Here is a 24,364-nt window from a genome sequence, read left to right on the forward strand (position 1 = left end):
ATCTCCACACTTAGGAGATTTTGGATCATTTTCTACAATGGTTGTGGACCTTGTTGAAGAAGAAGAACCCTTGCGAGTGCCGGAAGACATTGTATGTAAAATAGGAGATGAGAATCAATTTTGTTGAACCTGTTCACTTCGAAAATGCTGCTACAGAAATGCCTTCCATAACTCTGAAAATTTATGTCTTTACATCAATGCGTAGAGGACTTCGTGCTCTTCGATTGAGGCTATAGATCACCCAAATTGGAGTTCGGATGAAGAAGTTATGATCAAAAGAGTGGACTGCTGTCTACTAGGTCAAAAAACGGCTGCGTTTTTTGAGAGAGAGAGAGAGAGAGAGAGAGAGAGAGAGAGAGAGAGAGAGAGAGGGAGAGCTATGTATATGAATATTCAACAAAATTATTTTTCTAATTCCATTCTTCTTGGTGAAAGATATGTTGACAGTCTCAACCTTCAATGTCTCTTACTGTTGAATAAACCATTTACCACTATAATCCCCAAAGTTTCTCCCTACCTCTCTCTCTCTCTCTCTCTCTCTCTCTCTCTCTCTCTCTCTCTCTCATATGAGATTAGATAGAGGTGGATAGTGATTGGGAGACAAAAGTAATGTTGATTGTCTATAAATATGGGCTATGTGTGACTAGGAAATTTAATTTACCCATATCCCTTCAAAACTTTATAACAGCAATGGCTTCCTCTTCATCATGCAAGGCGAGTTTATTTTTGAATACTATTTGTATGAGCCTTTGTTGCTTGATTTTCTACAAGATTCTATATGGTATGTTGCAAGGTTAGTTTATTTTTTAATACTATTTGTTTTGAGCCTTTGTTGAAAGATATGTTGACAATTCATCTCCCACCCCATCTTTCAGTGTGCAATTGGAGAAAGACATTTGGTGGTTGGGTGCTATTGAGGTACTCAAAGAGACTAATGGAATACTTTCATGGATTTTTTAGAGAACTCCATGGATCACAGAAGTAATACACTCCCAACTTGTAGGCGAGAAGTTGGAGGTTGAGGGTTTCGGTAGCTTTGATCTGGAGTGGCACCTAGGCGGGGACTTGAAGACCATAAAGTGTTTGCTTGGCTGCAGACAAGGGGCTTCTTCTCTCTTTCCTTGTCCATTTTTCACTCGAAGGTACAAACCTAGCAAACAAAAATCACACAAGAACTCTGCAAAGGGCGGTTCAATGCTTCCATGACAAGAGGATGGAGACAAAGGACTGGACAATCTTGATGTCAGAGATGAAGGCAGAGAATGGGAAGAGTCTATTTTGAGATATCCCATGCTTAATGCCCCAGATCCTGCACAAAAGGACAAGGCTTGGAATCCATTTGTTCCATTTCCTCTATCTAATGTACATTTTTGTACATTACACACATTTATGTGCATTTTTTACAGGCTATTGAAGCTCCACATTGACTATGCTTTCAATGAAGCCATTGGAAAAGTCCCATGAAGCGATAAAAAGGGTGGAGGCACTTCTGAATTCCATCGGTTGTCATGGTGAAAATGTGTCAATTTTGCTTCAAAGAACTCGAGGGAGTCCATGAAATCTCCCAACAAGTGTCAATGAGTGGACAAAAATCCACTTTTTGAAGAAAGCAACCTAGGAAAACCCAAGCTGATATGATACTCAAAACAGCTCCAACCACAAGGTAGGTAACCTTTGGGACCTCTGGAAGGAATTATGAAAATCTACTACTGACAATGACTTGAATGGCGAGCTTGCAAACAAGTGCAAGCAAGCTTGGGAAACTTTTGATAAAATGGTCAATCTTATGGATCTTGCTAGCACAACAAGAGAGCAACACCAATCATTTCAAGAACTGTTGGAAGATTTCACCAAGGTCTTTACCCTTGCTTGGGGTGAAAATAGCATCACATTACATGGTAAGCCATGTCACATTGTGAACTTTTTACAAGAGATTGTTTTTATTTAATAATGTACATCATTTTCTCATGTGAACAACATATCTTGTTTGTGTATGTTACATTTTTTATGCACAAGTATGGTTCACTTGAGATTTTTAGCACTCAAGGCATGGAGAGAAAATACTCAACATGGTGTTTGTATGGTGCAATCTAATTATTTGGAAGAGACGTTCAACTAATTTTTTTGCATGAAATTTGCTTGTAAGCTCACTATGGAGTGTGCGCGACAATCCAAGATTGCAAGCGAAGTGCAAAACTTGAGTCATCAAGAGCACAACAACATGTGGTGAATGTTGCAAGGCCTTGTCAAGCATGCTGCATGGTGCCAATGCAAAGTACGGCAAGGATCAAGGTGGACTCAATGCCAGTGATTACATGTAAAGTGAAGGGTCCAAATCTTCTTTACATATTTTTTATTTAAGTTTGGGGCACCCTTTTAGAAAGTAGTAGCTTTTTGTAAAAATTATAGTGTGAACGGACCCTTATAAGATGGGCTATTTTTAAATGGCCAAATGCAGTGCTGGCCATACTTCTATGCACTAGGAACAAAACATGAGCAGTTTGGGCAATGGTGCTTAAAGCTTAAAACTTTGCTTAAAGTTTTCAAAGATCACATCATGAAATGACCTAGGGGAGTGAACTCATTGTGTACAATGGCAACATCTCCAGGGGGGAGTTTTCCTATGTAATATGCAAGGGAGAAATGTGGTCCGAAGGTCGTCCGCTTGCCAGCCGTTTGTGCCGAATTGGGTGAAGCATGACAAAGGATTGGATGTGGGTACAAAAGCAGAAGCTGTGGATGCATCCATATCTTATTCGGAGTGTTGATAGAGAGTGGGAAGAGTAAAACGTGAGAATGAGTTATAAACTCCCCCTTTTATAATGGTGGCCTTTTTTTTTAAAGAAATTTTAAAAAAAGCTCAATAAAATGGTACTATAAAAAAATTCACAAAAGACCATTACTGTTGAATGATAAATTATATTCAAAGTCCAAAATTTTCCAATTCTACGCGAATTGATTACAAAGGGATTTTTTTTTTTTGCAAACTCACAATGGTCAGTGGATTATATTGATAGATCCAAAAATTACATACTCCTGCCATTCGAGCCATGACCACTTCAATGGCTCAAGGGGTTCACTGTTCAATACCCCCTATATAACGTGCGTTCACGTGGTATTAAAAAAACCCCACTTTTAGTATGTTTGAATGAATAAAATGACCCCTTATTTTAGGAGTTTTCCAAAATTAAATATAAAAATCCCTTATTTTTATGTATCTCTGCTAAATTGCCTAAAAATTTTGCATTTTCAAACCCCTCCTTTCGAACTCACGTTATACATTAACATGATTACATAGTGCACCCCCCGAGTTCAATGGATCATATATACATCGGCTTAAGGGGGATCCACCCCATGACCATAGATGAGACCACACTTTCACATTTGCACATCCGTAATTGTGGCCCTCAGGGTCCTCTTCCAATCCTCTAAATTCCTTTGCTTTCAAATGGCGATGATCATTACCCTGCTTTCTTGGACTATCTTAGCGAACTTAGCTACTTCTAGGGAGTTCTCAAAGATCCGACAGTTCCTTGTCTTCCAAATGTGTTTAAAGTAGCAATACCTCATGATTTGTGTAGCAATGAGCAGTGTATGGCTCTTGAACATCTTCCCCCCCAAGAAGAGATCGTTCTTGAAGAATCCTATTTGCCAAGTCTTTTGGACCCATTTGCAAATCTTGCCTGCAAGACCACAGATCGTCGGACACTCGTTGAATAGGTGAAAGAGGTCTTCACAAGGACATTCTTCCTTGTGAGCATCTATCTGGACCAATTCCCTTGGAAAGAACCTTCACTCCAGTTGGCATGGCTCCCCATAGCACCTTCCATAAGAAGACCTTCATCCCATCCGGCCATTGAGGCCACCATATGTTCTTGACGAACGTCTCCCACCTTGACTCTGGCCAATTTTTTCCCCATTGTTTATTGAATGGTGAGAAAGAATCTTGTGATTCCATAAGGGCGAGATATACATCATTTGTTTGGGGTTTAAGGAAGTGTCTATTCATAGGCCAGTGCTAAGCTTTCCCCTCGAGCTTAGATTCACAGTCCGGCAAATACCACCTAGTGAGCCGTTTAGGGCTCTGCTGATTAGCAATCTTTCCAACCCAGTGAGGCTTAAGTCAAAAGGCACTCGATCTGTTCCTTTCCAATAGATTCTCCTTTAGTCCCACAATTGGCCTATACACCTAATGCCTTTGTTATTAACCTTTGGGCAACTTCCCTCCAAAAAGGGGTCAGAAGGATGCCTCCAACCTTCAAGAGCCAAGGGCACCATTGAGATAAAGAGACGTGGAAGTACATTGACAACTCTCCACATCCAAAAAGACACCATTTCTATGTTGCATTTTCAAGTAAGCTCTCCTGTCAGACCCCACAGTTTTAGGATGGCCCATTGTGGGGCTAACAACTTGTCATGCACCTCGATCCCTTTCCACTACCCACCTTGCAAGCATATTTTTGAGCTTTCCATCTTATCCTTAGCCTTAATAGCCCAAGCCTAGTGTTGATTAGTGAGGGATACCACAAACTTGGCACATTGAGGCTTCATGTGAGTGTTGGGGTTAAGGATCCCAAGCCCACCTTGTTCCTTATGTCTCGCAACTGTCTCCCATTTTGCCCACTTCTAGGGCCTTCACTGTTGTTCTTCCAAAGAAATCTCTTTTTTGGTTTTAGGAACTCTTTCCAATTGCATTTAACTAGCTTAAGCAACAAACCATTGAAGGCTGTAAAGGGCAGCATCAAGGAATTGATAACTTTCACTCTACTTGGGAAATGTAGAAGCACGAACTCCCACCTTCGCATCTTAATCTTGCCTTTCTCCATAACCCACAAGAATTTCTGCTTGTGAGTAACATCCACCCCCAACAAGGCTCCCAAGTGCCTGAAAATCTTCCCCTAACACCTTCAAAAGTGGCGTCCAAGGAGTGCCCTCCGTCAAAAATTAAAATTGTAGGAAACAATCAAAATGAACTCCTAGACTATGTACAAACTTTAAAACAACCAAAATTTCCTTCAAACATAAGTTATTGCTAAAAATTTGAAAATATCCCCCCCTTGGACCCCCCACAACGATAGAAATCCAAGGATTTAAGGAGAGATACGGTGTCAAAAGTGCATGGTAGGAATCTCACCAAGATCTCTTTTACTTTATTATGTCTTGTCATGCACATTCATACCAAACATAAACAAATTTACACTTTAAATGACTACAAAACTTATTTAACTTATCAAACAATCTCAAAATATAGCAGATCTAGAGTGCTCTTATACATCAATAAACAAAATTTTCAAATCTCTTCTCATTGACTTTGATAAACATACATTCATGAACAGCTTACAAGGGGTAGTGTGGTCATAGTTCTTGCATCCATTCCATGACATGGTATGCTTGTGGGTGACCTATCACATAAAAATATCTTTGGTGGGAGTACCCTCATGTTAGAAAAGGGGGTGTTACTGATGGAAAGCTGTTGTATTTTCCTATGAGGGATATCTCCATGTTAGCATAATGGTTCTTGGTGTAGTGGGAGCCACATTGCTTGAGGAGAACTTTGTGCCACAGTAAAAGATTCTTATTATATATGTTCCTTGAGCCACTGTTGCAAACACCACCATGGAACTAGCATTGTAAAAGGTCAAATTGTACCATGACGAGTTAGACACTTGTTCTTCAAACAGAAACATGTATGAATTCAATATTTGCAAGATGTAAAATAAAGAAACTTGTTAAGTATATGTTTTACAAATTTGCAAGTATTTCCAACTAGGAATAAACAATCCTAAAATATACATTGTGATGAGATTACCCACCTCTAATAAGCATGGATTTGAAGCACCTACCTGCAAGATGTAACAAACAAGGTTGTTTTAGAGAAAAAGTGGTGACACTTAACCTCTCTAACCTTCAATCTTTCACTATTTGACACTCATCGATTTTTACCTTTGTGCCAAGCACTGCAAAACAAACAGAGGCAAGACCTTAAACTTCAAATTCTAGGATAAGAACACAACCAAAAGTAAGAAGTATATTGTTCCCTTGCACCAAGGGGCATTTCTTATAAATATGTGATGGTGTTTGCAAGCTTCATAATGTGAGCATTCTTTTTCTACATTTGTTGTTGGAGAGAGTAGAGGGAGAGAGGAGGGAGGAGGAGGAGAGAACAAAGGTTTTTTTTTTATAAAAAAGATTTTGAGAAAGTGGATTTTAGTGCTTGTAGGTTAAAAAACATGTCAAAAAATGATTTTTTTGATATGTATATATGTTAGGGGAGTTTTAAGTAAAAAATAAATAAAAATGATTATTTTGAAAAAACGTCAAATTTTGGTCCTTAGTGACCCATGTTTTTGCTGATGTTGCCACACCCCTTTACCCCCTTCAATTTTAAAAAACTAAAGAGAGAAAGTGACCTCTTAGATCCACATTCTACATGTGCCTTTAAAAAAAGATTGAAAACCCTACTCAAAACAAGTTTCTTGATGCCCTTGTCCCATTAAACCTACACAACGTTAGCCTTAATCCCTATAAATTAGGATTCCTTACAAGGTCCATATTTCTCCTAATGCATAATTTTGAGAGTGGGGGTTATTTTGAACATACTCTCCTTCATGTTGCCATACATTGGAGATGGCTGCAAAATGACCATTGTGTAGCTGAGAATTAGGGCCTACCTAGAAAGGCCTTTGGCCTAATAAGTTGTATATTGCCCCATTAAAAGCAAGATCAGCAGGGCATGGTGAGAAAGAGTTCATCATATGAGGTTAGAAGTGCCATGGACTGATTTGGAATTGCATGCGTGTATGAGATGGGGCCTAGAGATAAGATGTTGAAGACCAACCCCCGATTGTCTGTTATAAGGATGCGAGAAGGACTATTTCCTCCAGCTTTGGGCGAGACAGGTGGAGGTTGGGAAGAAACACCAAGAACAACCTCACCTAAACCATGCCATTGAGGAGGGCCTCATGCAAGGCCATCTAGTAGCGATCATTACCCTCTATTATGAGCGTGTATAGAGCTAGAAGAGAGCGAGAGGAGGTGCTCACAATATACAAGAACTTGGGACTTGATGATAAGCTTAATCTTGATTACAAGACTTAATACTTTATTAAGAGAGCTAGATACAAGACTTGGATTACATGACTTGAGTACAAGACAAGGCTTGATTGCAAGGACAAGACTTGAACATAAGACAAGAACTAGAAGAGGGTTTTCCTCATAGGAGCCTCACAACTGGTGTTGGCAAGACTGAGGGGCTTGTGGCCCAAGACCCTATTAATACTAGTGCTTGAGGAGGTTAGGACTTTCTAGGTTCTTCTTGAGGAGGTTAGAATCTTCTAGAACCTTCTTGATCCTTCTAGTTCTTCTAGAACCTTCTTGATCCTTCTTCAACTTTCTAGAGCTTTCCAAAAACTTCTAGATTCTTTCGGAATCTTCTCCAAGCTTCTAGAAACTTCTTGATCCTTCTAGTTTTTCTAGAACCTTCTAGATCCTTCTTCAATTTTCTAGAGCTTTCTTGAAACTTCTAGATTCTTCCGGAATCTTCTCGATGTTTCTAGAAACTTCTAGAATCTCCTTAATACTTTTAGAACTTCTAGAATCTTCTAGATCCTTATAGATTCTTCTAGAGCCTTCTAGCAATGATGTAGGCGATGACATAGATGATAATGTAGGCAACGACTGACTCTCAAGAATCCATGACATTACCCCCTCCTCTAGCGACGAGTTCCACGAGGAGCAGTGGTGTTCCTTGAGTTGGGCTTCCATGGATGTTGTTGATGGAACTCTTGGACTTTGAGAGATGCATGCTGTAGATTGTGCACTGATTCCCAGGTTCATTCACTAACATCATAGCCTTTCCAATGCACCAAGTAATGTAACCTGCCGCGCGAAACTCAAGAATCTAGGACTTTCTTGACCTCATATTCGTCATGTCCTTGAATCTCAACCGGGGGAGGTGGTTGTAAGGATCTTCCTGGGATCTTAGATGTGTGACAAGGTTCTAGGACTGAGACATGAAAGACCGGATGGATTTTCATGGATGAGGGCAATCGGAGTCGATAGGTGACTGGATTGACTTGACATATAATTTTAAACGGGCCAAGCCTTCGATAATCAAGCTTTTGACAGGGACGAGATGAACGCAGATCACGTCAGAGGAGCCACACTTTATCCCCTCCTTTGTATTTTGGATGCTGCATGCGATGGAGATATGCACTCTCCTTATACTTGGATTGAGCTTCTTTGATATGAATTGTAAGTTCTTTGTGAATTGCAGATAATTGTTGTGTAAGATGAATAGCTGGATTCTTGACTTAGTAGTGTCTGTGGATATCCTGTTTAGGATGTTGACCATAATTAGCAAAGAATGGAGTGTGACGGGTGGAGGCATGAAAACTGTTATTATAGGAGAATTCCGCTAGCGGTAGGAGATCGACCCAATTATCCTGGTGATAATTGATAGTACAGTGGAGATACTGTTCCAAAACTTTATTTACTCTCTCTGTTTGTCCATCACTTTGTGGGTGATTGGCTGAGGAGAGGTTGATTTGTACTCCGAGTAGCTTGAATAAGCTTTTCCAAAAGCTAGAGATGAATTGTGGGCCTCGATCAGAAACTATGTAATCCTCTAATCCGTGATAATGATAGATATGTTGTAGAAAGAGTTTGGCCATACCTTTGGTGATGGTTTTAGTGGTTGGAATGAAGTGTGCCATTTTTGTAAACTGATCCACGACTACTAAAATGAAGGCAAATCCTTGTGACAAGGGTAGCTCTACAATGAAATCCATGGAGATGGATGACCATGGTTTGGTTGGAATGGGCAAGGGATGGAGTAACCCATGAGGACGATGACGACAGGCCTTTGATCTATTGCAAGTGTCACAAGTGCCTACATACTCCTTGAAAAGCTTCCACATTTGAGGCCACCAAAAGTCACGGGAGAGAAGCTCAATTGTCTTATTAACCCCAAAATGCCCTGCTGATGGAAGATCATGCTGTTGGCAGCTGAAGTACCTCCAAGCGTGTTGGTCCTAGTGGAATATAAAGAAGACCCTTATAGTAAATTAGTCCATCAATTTCTTGAAAGTCCTCATTAACCTTTTGTCCTTGTAGTTGTTGTCTAATATTCTGAGCAAGTGGGTCTTTGGCAATTTGCATCTTCACCTTAGAAAGAAAAGTAGAATCTTCACGAGCTTGGCTCATGGTGGCGTTTAGCTTAAGCTGCCCAGGTTTCAAAATCACTGACTCTTGTTGATTAAATGTTGCGTCGCCTTCTCTAGGTGCAAGGTAGGATCTTCTTGATAAGGCATTTGGCTTAGCTTGTTGACAGCCAGGTCTATAAGAGATAAGAAAATCAAACCTTGATAGGATACCACTCCACTTGGCTTGGCGACGATTCAAGATGTGGGATGTCATGAAGTATTACAAATTCTTGTGATCTATATAGACAATGATCTTATGAGGAGCTCCTTCAAGTAGGTGACGCCAAGTGTCAAAGGAGTTGATGATTGCTAAGAGCTCTTTGTCATGGATTTCATAATTGATTTCTGTAGCTGAGAACTTGCAGGAATGAAAAGCCACTGGATGTACTCGACCATCCTCTCCTACTTGAGATAGAATCGCCCCAAGGGAAAAATTTGAAGCATCTGTTTCTAGGATGAAAGGCTTTGTAGGATCTGCGTGAATTAGAATGGGTGCGGTCATGAAAGCTTGCTTGAGAGTCTGAAATGCTTTTGCGGCCTCTGAGTCCCATAAAAACTTACTATGGCCTGTCAACCTTGTGAGTGTTGTAACCACCTTAGAGTATCACGTATAGATACGATAAAAATTTGCAAATCAGAGAAAACATTGAACATCTCTTACCAAGGTGGGTGTCTCCCAATCAAGGATGGTTTGAACCTTCTTTGGATCCATGGAGATTCCTTTTTCAGAAATTACGTAGCCAAGAAATTCGACCTTAGATTGATGAAAAGAGCACTTTTCCAACTTTGCATATAACCCTGATGCACGAAACTTTTCAAGCACTAACCGTACATGGTGCTCATGCTCTTCTTGATCCTTGGAAAATATCAAGATATCATCCAAATATATTACCACAAAATAATCCAAATACTCACGAAAGATATCGTTCATTAAATGTTGAAAAACAACTGGGGCATTTGTGAGACCAAATGGCATGACGGTATATTCAAAGTGGCCATACCTTGTCCGAAAGGCTGTTTTCCATTCATCACCTTCTTTGATTCTGACTAGGTTGTAAGCACCACGAAGATCTATTTTTGTAAATATTCTTGCCTTGCCAAGGCGCTCAAGAAGCTCTGGGATCAAGGGAAGGGGATAACAATTCTTAATAGTGATCTTGTTTAGGCCCCTATAATCCACGCACATCCGGAGAGTTTCGTCCTTCTTTTCTACAAAAAGTATTGAAGCTCCTGCTGGGACTTTGAATGCCGTATGAACCCCTTAGAAAGATTCTCATCAATATTTTTCCGTAATTCTACCAATTTATCTTGAGATAGCTTGTATATTGGGCCAAAAGGGGGTTGGGTTCCCTCCTGAAGCTCTATAGCACAACCATAGGGTCGATGCTCCGGTAAGAGGTCTGCATTCTTCTTCTCAAAAACATCATTGTAATCTTGATATTTACGTGGCAATGCCTCCATGATTTTTGTTGTCGACGTGTCGGTTGGTGTTGCAAATATCAGGAAAGTTGGATACTTTTTGGTTGCACGCATGAAGACCTTGGCTCCAAGATATATAGGCCTATTATGCTTTCCCTTCTTCTTTTGGACTTTTCATGGTTCAATTCTCTGAGCCCTCCAATCGATGTCAGGATTGTTGGGGTTAAGGCCTATGTGCCTTGACCGGTCGCCCAGGTCATGGACGCCTGCCCACTGTTACGCCATACTTATAGTGAGTATACTATTTAGGGGGAGCTGCCACTTCACAGTCTCCCCACCCGCATCGTGTGTGTGTCTCCTTCTCTCTCTCTCTCACTCTCCGTCTGTGGTGCTCCCAGACCCCCTTCAATTGGTATCAGAGCGAGGTTTTGTGCTTGCTGTTTTCGCGCGCGCACACTTTCAAGAGTGCAAACAGGGTTTCGACTTCGGCATCACCAAATTCAGCTTTTCGAGAGCGTTCCTGCAGGTATCCTGCGTTTTACCCCCCTTTCAAAGCCATTCGAGCCATCAGAAACCTCATTCGAGCTACGGTTGAGGAGCTTCATGTTTCAGCCCTCTTTCGGCAGTTTATGCTGCGTTTTTGGGTCGAAACGGAGGTTTTTTGGCATAGCTTTCACACTCGGACTCGGATGCATGTGATCCAGGAGTCTACCTTGGGGTTTGGCACGCTCTGGACGCGCTCGTCATATCAGAATTTTAAAATTTTGAACGCTGAATTTTCTGCAGCAGCAATTGTTTATTGTGTGTCGAGGATTCCACACATGGTTTGCTCTCAAATGTGAGAGTGATATTTGCTGCAAGTTTCCTCACAGGTGGGAGGATACAATGTATGCCTTATGTGGTTTGATGCTCAGGGAGACTAATGTGATTGCATTTTGAGCTCGACAATGTATGCCTTGAGCATGTTTTTTGGCAGTCACAGGTAGAGCAGATATTTGTGTACTAGATTTGCAGGTGTTTGCAATGATGTATGCAAAGTGTGGAGATTGGTGCATGCATTTGGAGTGCGGTTTGATGCGCTTTGGTTGCTCATGGTTTTGAGTGTGCAGTCATTTTGGTTACTGGTTTTGTGGCCATTTTACTGACAAAACTCTGGCGAAATTTTCCGAGGAGTTTTATGCGCATTGTTAGTGCGATGGAGATTGCGATTGCTTATAGCACTCAGGATTTGTGTGCAGTGTTTTTCCTTTTGGTTGGTGCATTGCGAGCATGTTTTGCTCTGCTTTTTTAGTCTTGAGTTGTGTGTGCTTGGCCATTTGGAGCTTCCAGTTTTGACTCCCGGCTACAGGTTGAGTCTAGTACTCCCACAGGTGTTGCCATTTGCAATTGAGGACATCTTCTGTAGTGTTTTGGCTTGCATACCGGTTTTGACACAGGAGGTGTCTTGAGCTTTTGCTTTGTGTATGCTTTTTGTGGGATAGTGGTTGGAGATTACTCGCCATAGTTTGTGATCGAGCTTGGCTCTCACATTGACAGGTTTTGTCAGTTTGGACACAGTTTGGTGTTCTTGTACCCACTCTCGTAGGAGTGAGGAGTTGTGTATCTTTCTTTGCTTGAGACAAAGGTTTGCTCTCAGGTGGGAGAGTCTTGTGATCTCGAGCATTGTTTGCCATAGTTTTGCAGAGCTTATGCATGTATATTGAGTGTAGTTTGATGCGCATTGATTGCTCATTGTATTGAGCTTGCAGGACAATGGTTATTTTGTGTTGATAGCCATTGTGCGTCGAAACTCTAGCAAAATTTTCCCAAGATTTTTATGCGTATCATTTATGTGATCTAGGTAGAGATTGCGGATTGCACTCAGCATTTGCGTGTTGTGTTCTCTGCAGGTGGGAGATTTGTGCGTGTGTATGCATCGATACCGCACAATGTGGGCTTGGTGATTAGGTCACAGATTGCAGTGTGATACTAGAGCATGCGAGGCTTGTATTGACATTGCGGGAGCTCTATTTTGGAGTGTGTCTCACAGGTTTTACATTGTGTTTTTGGCCATATTTGTAGACAGTTTCCAGGTGTTGTTGGTGAGGTGGTTTTGCTTTCTAGTTTGCTACATTGTGCTCATGGCAGAGACAGGTGATCACTCAGATTATGATCTCTCCAAAATGTGCATGTTTGATGGGTCAGACTTTGCAGCATGGAGAGATTGTATGCTTGATGCATTGACACAGCGAGGGTTGCATCGACCATTGAGTGGTGATGTAGGTAGACCTTCAAACATGTCTGACGATCAGTGGCAAGAGCTAGAGGAGATGGCACTATCTACGCTCTCTTTGCACCTTGCAGAATCTGTATATGCTCTTGTTATGTATGAGACTACTTCGAGAGCACTTTGGCGCAGATTACATGATATGTATGATAGATCTGAGTCGTCAAGGATTCGTGTGAGACATGTACTTTCACGAGTACGCCGACAGGTGACATGTTGGTATTGTGGTCATTCTGGACACGTTAGACGGCGCTGTTTTCGTCGTATGCGACATCGTAGGAGACATGGCAGTCTCAGGGATGTATGTAGTGATGCCATGGACTCAGTTGCTTTGACAGTTGAGGCAGATATAGTGTCGGAGTATACTAGTGACGGGGATGTCACTTTTACCTCGAGCTATGCACGAGATTCTATACATGTGGATAGTGCACTCCCTTTGCAGTGGTTGCTAGACACAGATGCTATGTTCCATGTCACACCGCATCGTGAATGGTTTTGTAGCTATTCTAGAGGGATGCTTGGCAGTGTACTTTTTACCGATGGATCGATGCATGAGATAGTAGGTGTAGGAGATGTGAGATTGTCATTACCGAGTGGTGCATCTTACTTGTTACGACATGTGCGCTATGTACCAAATTTGACAGTGAGTTTGATCTCGATTGGTCAGCTTAGAGATTGTGGATGTCAGATTTCTCTACGAGAGCGAGATTTTGTGATGCAATTGGGTTCGCTAGTGATTGCGAGAGGTGCCAAGAGTGGTACAGGTTACCCATTGCATGTGGATCATGGGAGAGACGGTGTTGTCCCTGTGATCATGCATCCAGGTAGAGAGCGAGAGAGTAGGCGAGTCTCTTTTGCTTGTGGGTTGCAGGATGCTTTGCATGGAGTGCAGAGCAGTGACCTTGTTGTGCAGGTTGCATCTACGGATGCATAGGTAGAGCGGGACAGCTCTAGTGAGTCACAGCAGGATGAGTCATTAGAGGTGATGACAGAGATGACTCACATGGATGCTGAGATGTCAGCTATTGTGGAGTCATTTCTTGATATGCTTATGCCAGAGCTTGATGCATATTCAAGACAGATGGATACTCTTGGTACACATGTGATATGTGGTGGGCACAAGGAGTCACTCCAGAGCTCGGAGTCAGAGTGCCATGGTCTCTATGATAGGGGACAGGATTGCCATGAGTTGAGTTCTGAGTTGGAGGTGGCAGAGATTGCCAGGGTTGCATCAACGTTCGGTGTCCTCATGTACGAGATGCTGATCTCGAGGCCCGACATAGCAGCTGCAGTGGGAGCATTTGCAGCAGGGTTGATTAGTTCTTCGATGACTGATCTTGGCATAGAGCATTGGGAAGGTTTGCAGGTATTGGACCGATACTTGCAGGAGTGCATGAGCTCTTGTAGACTCTTTTCACAGCTTGGAGCTAGCTCTGTGTGGCTTCCGCAGTGGGATGTTTGTCTATCAGTAGAGCTAGATGCACTAGCTCATCGAGAGTCAGTGGGCATAGGTTGAGAGAATCTCTCACCTTCTATTAGTTGTACACTAGTAGATCTTGCTTAAAGGCACATTGGCCTTTAAGTGGGAGGTTGTTGGGGTTAAGGCCTATGTGCCTTGATCGGTCGCCCAGGTCATGGACGCCCGCCAACTGTTACCCTATACTTATAGTGAGTATACTGTATAGGGGGAGCTTCCACTTCAGAGTCTCCCCACCCTCATCGTGTGTGTGTCTCCTTCTCTCTCTCTCACTCTCCGTCTGTGGTGCTCCCCGATCCCCTTCAAGGATTATGTAATTCAAGCCACAGTAGCCCAATAATAATTGGACTGTTTGGTCTTTGTATAACATTGAACGCTATTCTTGAAACGTGCTCCTACAATGTTACTTCTATGGGGCGAGTTTCATACCTGACATCCTCTGAAGCGAGGGGACGACCATCAATGACTTCTACAGTTGCTGGATTAGACTTCTCCACAAGTGGTATGCCTTGTTCTTTTGCAAATTCTTTGTCCATGAAGCACGCCGTTGCGCGTGAATCTAGTAATGCTTCACAATCCATGTGCCTACCCGGCATATGGATCTTGACTGGTAGCATAAAACTTGAAGTGGAATCAGCGGGAAGAAAGAGACCTTTTTTTGCTTGTCTTTTGTCCAACCGGTCGTTCTCTATTGGGGTTGGACGTCCATGTTTTCCGAACATGTTGAGGCCATTGCACCATGAACCTTCATCCTTCTCTTCCTTGGACACTGTTGAACTATGTGCCCCTGCTCTGCGCAATACATACATAAGCCATTAATGCGTCGCCTTTGCTTCTCCTGGGTTGAGAGAGGTTGAAACCATGCTGAATCAATTTGCATGGGCTCAGCGCTTCATTCATGGCCTTGTTGAGGTGTGTAGCCATTATGTGTCATTTCTGTTTGGGGTCGCAATGTTGTCCCAAGATGCCTCTCTTGTCTCCTCTCAAATAGTCGATTATCACATTCTATTGCTTGAGAGATGAACTCGCTTAGTGTGTGAACCTTTGGCATAGTCAATAAAAGATCTTTTATGTCATCCTTTAATCCCCACCAAAATTGGCTAATGAAATATTCCTCATGCCAAGTCAGATCACAAGTGAGCTGTTGAAATTCGGATGCATAGATGGACGACACTATTCCAAGGAACAAGCTATCACCCGGACCTGTTACAGATTCATGAATATCCCAGAAATCTCACCAATGGCCAAATGGAATGGCTAGTTTAGAAGGCAACTCGATATCGGATCCTACAGCTAAGCGGAAGAAGAAACAGATGAGCTAGAGACATGAATGCCTCTAGCCAAAAGGGGAGGGCTAATGATGGGGGCTTTTCACAAGCCAAGCTCCCATACGCCTCTTCTCTCGTCCCCACCCCATGAAAACCTCCTCTTAGGGAGGGAGTGATAAAAGGCATTGGAAAAATAAGAAAAAAAATAAAGTATGATTATGTAAATATATGAGAAAGGTAAAATGGGCCATCCTGGGCCTGCGGGGCAGCCCATCCCCACCCTGCCTCCTTTTTCTTCATTGTTGTCCCATCGTGTGTCCCTTTTCCTCTCCTCCACTCAAAAGGTCAACCCCCTCTCTCTTCACATTGTCCTTTCTCCTTTTTCTCTCCCCTCAAGCTACCCCACCCCTTGTCCTTACCAATAATGCACCCTAAATCACATGCCACCTCTCCTATCTTCCAAAACAATATACCCCACCCCCCTTTTCTCTCTCCTATCATATCCCATGACCCAAATATCCCCCTCTCTCTCTAAAGGGCTCCATGTCTCTTGTCGTGTACCCAGATAACCTTCCCCACACTCACACACATTTCACTGAAAAAGGTGCCCACAGATCCATCCCCACCCGGTGGTTACCTAATTTTTCTTGTGTTCAGACACATCTGCACACAGATTCACCTCTGAACACACTCCCCTCTCTCCCCTCTTGTAATTACTTTATTCTCCATGTCAACTCTTACCTTTTTCATCAACCCATCTCTCTCTCTTAGTCTCTCTCTCATGAGACTGCTGTTTTGGTGCATATACACACAGCCAGACAAGTGGGGCCCACAGTCACATGGCCTATGTAGATAATGATTTCTTCATTTCTAAATTCTAGAATTTCTCCCCCCTCCTTCCGTAAATAAAGAGGGGTCACCATCACACTAAACACACACACAACATCACCAAAGAGTACACTATGCACTGTGTGTGCCTAGTGCACACACACACACCCACACCATCACCATCACCATCACCGCAATCACCATGCTCGTCTTGAGCATGACCTCTATACCCTTGGGCTATGGAAGATGAAGGGCAGCTAAATGAAGGATGATGGCCATAACCCTCGTGCGAGTCTTCGCCATCAGCTCCCACCTATGCGCCATGTGCTCTACCACTCTCTCCCTTCTCTTTCCCCTACCCTATGGTCCCCATTTCATCGCCTTATTCTCTAAATAAAGCTTGAGGTTTTGTGAGTATGTTTCTTGCAATGTTTTGCCCATGTGAGGTGTGCAGAATCTCCATCTAGTCTGGTGTTTGGAGTGAGCTTGTGTATGTGTGAAGGGTGTGCATATTCGCCATCCTTATGTGGTGCAAAGTACTAAGCCGCTATACTCTCTCTCTCTCTCTCTCTCTCTCTCTCTCTCTCTCTCTCTCTCTCTCTCTCTCTCTCTCTCTCTCTCTCTCTTTCTAACTTGATCTCATTCCCCCTTCCTCTTCACCATTACTCCCAAGAATCCATCTCTCTTGGATGAGAACTTTGTTATGGTGCTATGTTGTTTGCGTCCTAGCCGCTCAAAGCTAGGTGGTGCCCCCTGTTCGCTTTACCGTGACAGGCTCGAGGCGCGCCATTTGGCCCCGGTGTTTTAGAGGCCGTCGGGGTTCGGGGTTCGCTTTGCTCCCGTCAGCAAGTATTGATCCTTGGTGGAGATTTCTAAGTTTGGTTTCAGCAACCCTTGCTCTATCACTATCCACAAAGGTTGTAGAGAACTCCCGCACAAAAGCTTCAAAGTCATGAAGGAGAGGAGATTCTCTTTCAAGTAAGGGAGCAAACCAAGAGAGAGTTGTATCTGAGAGGAGGGTCACAATAAGGCCTACTTGAGAGTCATCATCTGGATAACACTCTCGTTGCATTCGAATGAAGAGACGCACTTGTTGGAGAAAACCTCTAAACTTTGATCTAGTCACATCAAATTTTTCAGGCATGCTGACCTTCGGCTCCTTCTTATGTTGTTGAGAATGGTAGGATCTTGGAGCTTGTTCTTGATGGAGCTTGTTCTTGATGTTGTTGAGAATGCTTGGATCTTGGAGCTTGCTCTTGAATTTGACGTTGAAGATCTTGCAACGTTGGTCCCAAGATTAGGGGTTTCCCTGCTTGAAGCTGAGCGTGACTCTCGTGAAGTTCTTGTAACTGAGCTTGGATGCTTTGCAATGCGTTGATGAGACCTTCCATCGTCGGCTCCATGATGGCTTGAGAAGATTAAGAGATGGTAGTCTTGCCAAACTGTTATGAGCGTGTATAGAGCTAGAAGAGAGCGAGAGGAGGCACTCACAATATACAAGAACTTGGGACTTGATGATAAGCTTAATCTTGATTACAAGACTTAATACTTTATTAAGAGAGCTAGATACAAGACTTGAACATAAGACAAGAACTAGAAGAGGTTTTTCCTCATAGGAGCCTCACAACTGGTGTTGGCAAGACTGAGGGGCTTGTGGCCCAAGACCCTATTAATACTAGTGCTTGAGGAGGTTACTTGAGGAGGTTACTTGAGGAGGTTAGGACTTTCTAGGTTCTTCTTGAGGAGGTTAGAATCTTCTAGAACCTTCTTGATCCTTCTAGTTCTTCTAGAACCTTCTGGATCCTTCTTCAACTTTCTAGAGATTTCCAAAAACTTCTAGATTCTTCCGAAATCTTCTCCAAGCTTCTAGAAACTTCTTGATCCTTCTAGTTCTTCTAGAACCTTCTAGATCCTTCTTCAATTTTCTAGAGCTTTCTTGAAACTTCTAGATTCTTTCGGAATCTTCTCCATGTTTCTAGAAACTTCTAGAATCTCCTTGATACTTTTAGAACTTCTAGATCCTTCTAGATTCTTCTAGAGCCTTCTAGCGATGATGTAGGTGATGACATAGGCTCAAGCTAGAGAAAGAGACGAGGGTCATTTGTCTTCACAGCTTGAAAATTTCACATAAAAACAAAATAGTTGAGAACAAAATAACTCTACTCTCCTCTATGTTTGAAGGCTCTCTTATGCAAGCCAAAAAGTTCTATTGGGAAGGCTTACTGCTTCTGAGCATCTCCTAAGCATGAACTGAATATAGGCACTACAAGAGGTTATTTGCACTTGTGATGGCTCAAGCGACGAAAACACATTGGGTTATTTTTTCCCCCGGTGTTGCTAAAAGCGTCGCAAAGAGAACGTCGCTATAACCATGGCTATATGCATCGATATAGAAATGCTTAAAGCGATGATTATAGAGATGCATACAGCTTCGAGTTTAGCGACCCTCATAGAGACGCTGCAGAATCTTAAATAGAGACGTCCAAAAATAATTTTTTTGGGTGGCAGGGTAATGAATGTCCTGGCACCCATCAACAATATTGAACATAAAGTTTTCAGAATAATGATGCAAAACTAACAAAAGTATTTGGACGTAAGTGAATTGACAAAAGTAATACAATGACAAAATTATACACTATAGGAAAAATCACTTGATTGTTAAGCTTTGACCAAAATGTAATAGTTACAACACAATTGTCATTACTGATAAAATACATCATTGACCAATAGTTACAAAAATGACGTACACACGCCATCACATTGTACATGCTATGACAAAAGAAAACTAGTGCTATCTGGCTACGGCTAGATTGACGTTGTCTAATCTGACATCTCATCATGTCCAAATGGCGTATCTGTCGGATTCTACAAAAGAAACAATAAGACTTTCTGTAAGTATAAACATATAATGACAAAACAATCTATTTTTTACCTTATCATTAAAATACAACAATGTAAGAGAGTAAAGATAAATACTAACCATGGTGGAGTGAGAACTGAGAATGTCCATAAGGGAGTTTAAGCCCTTTTTGCCTGCATACTCACGCTCGTACAGTATGGGGTCACGGCTTGTCATTGACCATTGTACAAAACATACAAAGAATACGTGATGTTAAAATTTAAAAGTACAATTACCCATAACTACCAAACCTAAAGGGTAATGCAAAAACACTTGCAAAGTTGGCCTCAAATGATGCCCATCCGTCACTCCCAAGTGGTGCGAGCTCCCTACCTGCGCTCGCGCTTTGGCTTCCTTCTTTTGTTGTTTCCACTTGTCAGGATTCTCGTGTGCTGCTCGCTTTGCATTCTTCCAATCTTCTTTGGCTAGCCAATCTAGCCTGTTCCACCCATGCTTTATTGCCTTTTGCACTTCAAAATGCTTGTGCTTGCAGTATTCACGCATCCGTACCTTCATCAGGCCTCCATTGCAGAGCTCATCCCGATTTGACCTGGGAAACTCGTCATGCAACATGTTGTTGACTCGGTCTTTTAATTCATTTGGCACTTCACTCCAAGTGTTTAGTATATAGTGTCGAAACACCTGAGAGCAAATGTCACGCATGCTCGAGATCACCTTCTTGCCGTCATCATCCAAGATGATACTACCACTGATGTCGACCAAGTACAGTGAGCCCCCTCACCTATGACCTGTGAACCTAGGTGTATTGGTAGGGTCTCAAGTGGCATCTCTTTGGGGTACGTACGATCGGTGTCTCCATTAGAGTCTCGGCCCGAAGCAAGGAGTGTCGATTGGGTTGACTCCCGAAGGAGTAGCGAGTGGTGCATAGCAAGGAACGACCAATAGTCGTGCAAAACTTGGAGTAGAGGGTGATGTCGTGGTTGGTGTGGTGTCATGCAAAGAAGGGGAAGGTAAAGAGCCTCGACGACTACAAGGTAGTGTCAAAGCATCAGTGGCGGCTCCTCCACAGCAACCGCCGCCGCCGCCACCATCGGTGCCTAGAAGAGTGTGTACATCGTCTAGTCGACACTGAACTCTCAGAGCGTGCTAATCGCTCCGAAGCAGAGGAGACGCTGAAGCAGTGGAACGAGGCGATGGTGCTCCAGAGCGATGGCGCTTCTTGTACCACCTCCTCTACTCGGGGTCCAAGGAAGAAAGAAACTAATTATCATCCATACCTGCATTAAATACACAAACATTAAATCTCAAGAATAAATGGAGAAGAAAATATGAACAAGTTATAATTTGATTAATCAAAATTTAAATTTCAGAAGTACAACATAGAGACAAGAATGGACAAAACTCTACGTGAATACAATATATATTATAAAAAGGAGAAAAATTGCTTAGGTACAATGTTTATGGCTTTAACACTAGGTTGGTAACCTAACAGGACATAAAAGTGTCCTTTCAAGGTTTTGAAAAAAACCTCCAAAACCATAGTAGATCCACTCATTTTGTAAAATCCTTTCATGAGGTTATAGTTCAAGGCCTACTACACATGGAAAAAATAAGAAACTTGTAAAATTTCTCATCTTTTGATCACACCAAGCCTCCAAAGTTGATGGACCAGTGCATTTTCATCAAAATAGTCATTTCTTACGTTTTGTTGCATAAAAATAGGATTAGGGATTTTTGTAGGACTTGAGATAAATTCCCTAGTTAACTTCAATGGGTTGGTGATCAGAACATATGATTGCTTCTCACTCACTATTTTTTGTTTTTCCAAAATAAATAGGTACAAAAAAGTTGAATTTTTACCATTCTGCAGACCTATCATCAAAGTTTCTATAGCCACGCTCAATAAAAATAATATATGCATGTTTTCTTACTTTCCTATTGTTGTTTATGTTCATAAGGATTCATGGAGCATGTCAAAAGAATAATACATCTCTTACCAAGGGGAATCTTGGGGACAAAGATGAAGTGTTAAATACAGCAAACATGAAAAAAAAACTGGGTTCAACATTATGAGTTGTATAATCCCATAGAAACTATTCAATATCTAGCCAAATTTGATCCTTATGCTAGATATGGTTACTACCTACAAAATGCATGTAGTTGTCACAAGAAACTAACAATATTGAAAAGGCTATACTTGATATACTAGAATGTTTCGTTTTCTTCTATAATCGAAAAAATCAACCATCGTTGTGTACTATGCAAAATAGGGTATTAGGTGCCCCAAAACTCAAGGAATATTAGCTTTATGTTACAATATGCGACTTAGAAAATAAAAAATGCATTTGGATATCATGAAATCCACCAAAAAAATCATAGAAGAGCTAAAATTGGCTAAAAAACAGGATTTGACAAATTTTGTAATTTGGTCATAACTTACAACTTTAATATTTATTTCTCCCTAGAAGCATCAGGACATGGAGAACTTCTAAAGATAGTTCTCTAGCATTATACACCTCACAAAAATGAATTCTAGAATAGTATAGTTGCAAAAAGTTGAAAAAAGCCAAAAACAGCACTCGTTTTTTCACACAGTTTAGGTTGTGAAATGTTGTGCAAGGACAAGGTTAAAGATGGAATTGATATTCAAAAAAAATGTCGAGTGTTTTTCAGCTCACGAGACAACTTTCTAGATAGATAGAACCTCAACATCCATTTTGAAACTCTTGACATAATTCAAGGAAAATGGTCACTTAACAGGACATAAAAGTGTCCCAGGACATAAAAGTGTCCCATTACCAACCTAGTGTTAAGAGGTCTCTCTCTCATCCTCACATGACTCATCATAACTCCCTATGTCTATAAAGAGCTCTCCATTTCGGCAGATGTCCTCCGTTTCATTTTGTAGGTCCTCCACATGCATCCCATAGAGAGTAGCAACGCTAGGCTTGTCTGGCACCACCTCAGCGGCTTTGGAATCAGCATCCTCCCGATTTCCTCCACTGATGCCGCTGTGATTGGCACATTGTAGCCCTCATATGTACGTGCACTATGAGGGGCTACCTCTATGACATACCACCAGTTTGGTGTAGACTTTGTAGGACAAAATATCACCTGCAAGAGCCACATAACTTACATGAGTGTTGGATGTTAAAAATTTACAGATTTACTTGTTCACAATGCTCGGGTAGTACAAAAGTGTCTCAAAGGTCGGTCAATTTTTTGGTTGAGTCCACCTCAAGGAAACCTGACTCTCCTGTGCGCACAATAGTGTTGCGACCATCCATGTTTATCTTGAACCATTGCACATCGAACAAATCCACAAAAAATCCTCTATAATTGATCCTCAAAATCTCTTGTAGCGTGCCGAATTAAGTGAGTTCCGCCACCACAGGATCTGCATCAGAGGATCGTCATCGACTAGATTGTTTGAATTTTGCCATGATTCCATAATCTTGTGTAAAACGCTTTTTGTCAATCCGTTCTACCCTAAAATGTCAACCTTTACACCATGCTACTGTGTATGACTAATACTCCAACCAACAAAGATTATCAGTGGCCGTCCAAACATCTAGAAAGCCATGAGTTGTACATTGCAAACTTTCCTTGGTCGTGCAACCCTGAGAGTACTCCCACTCCTCTTCAGTCACTTGTTCGCCACACTGTTGTGCACTTTTTAATTGGATGTGCAACCATCTTAAGCTCATGAATGTTAGTAAGCTCTCAAGACCCGTCGGATAATGCATCGGTGGTCGTCTTCCCCGTCTCCACTCAATTTGTGTTCTTTGTCGCTCTTGCTTTGCATCCTCGTACTATGAAATTCACTTTTGCATCACTGGATTGTGAAGCATGCAAAATCAATTGATCTTAGCCTCTAGATATTCCATCATTTTCTTTTCAACACCGAGATTGCACATGACAATCCTAGATATGCGCTCATCATCTAAGGTTCACCATAGCGTGTCTCGGGAACGATCAATCCCATCTAGCCACTCTCCAATGTAAACTAGGGACTCTGATACTAGCCAACCCTCTGCCATGCTACTCTCCAAATGGGCCTTCTGACGCACATATCCCTTGAACGTTTTCATGAAACGTTCTAAAAAGAACACCCATCTAGAATTCACTATGCCTGCTATTTCCACCTCATCAACTATGTGAACAAGAAGATGCACAAGAATGGTTAGCATGGTAGTAGAAAAGTGTTTCTCGAACATGCATATACAACCTCCACAGCATTTAGTTTGGCGGATGGTATGGAACCTACATGGATCTCCTTTTGGGAGATCCATCGCACCAACTTCGCGAGTTTGTAGATTGTGGTACGAACGTCAGGAGACAAACAACCCTTGATGGCCAACGGTAAGATAAACTGAAAAACACATCTAGCAATGGTATTAACACTAGTTCTGTAATTGGACATTTAAGTGTCTTGAGACACTAAAGTGTCCTGTTTTCCTTCCAAGTTTTGGAAATTTAATTGTCAAGTTAGAAAGAAGGTTTTTATACCTTGCTTCTACCATAGGTTGGTTATGAGGGAAATAAAACACTCAATTTTTCTCCATGTCAAAATACAATCCGTATGGATAGAATTTTGGTAAGTTCTAAGTCATTAATTTTAGTAAAATTTCTAGCTGTTTTGCCAAAAAAATCATAAAATTCTTATATTTTTTTGTAGAGATGGCTCTATTTGTGTTTATAAAATCCAAATGTTAGCATTTAGTGTTACAAAACAATGGAATGCACTTTAAAGACAAGTTTCCAAGTCACGTGCAAGTTATATACATGATTTCATACTTGAGCACCTACTGAATTAGAGCATAATTTTGGTCTTCCAAAGCTCCCCTCGTGGAATTGGGGCTATTGTAGTGCAATTTGACAACTATAAATGACTTTATTTGTTTAAACCAAGAAACGAAATATTTTTTGGGCTCCTTAACTCAATTAAATCTTGTTGCTTGAATTTTTTATCTTGGAAAAACTCTTAAAAATCTTGAGTTCTCCATAATAACATTAAAACCAAGGTTTTGGGCACCCCAATTG

At 41.7% G+C, this 24,364-nt stretch overlaps 1 pseudogene; it reads right to left on the minus strand.

Moving 5' to 3' along the window:
• Positions 1–7,712: 7,712 nt before the first annotated feature.
• Positions 7,713–24,364, minus strand: part of LOC147446695 (uncharacterized) — a 135,180-nt pseudogene continuing 118,528 nt past the window's right edge.

Source organism: Adiantum capillus-veneris, chromosome 12, assembly GCF_014529385.1.
Source record: "Adiantum capillus-veneris isolate H3 chromosome 12, ASM1452938v2, whole genome shotgun sequence".
Classification (NCBI taxonomy): Eukaryota; Viridiplantae; Streptophyta; class Polypodiopsida; order Polypodiales; family Pteridaceae; genus Adiantum; species Adiantum capillus-veneris.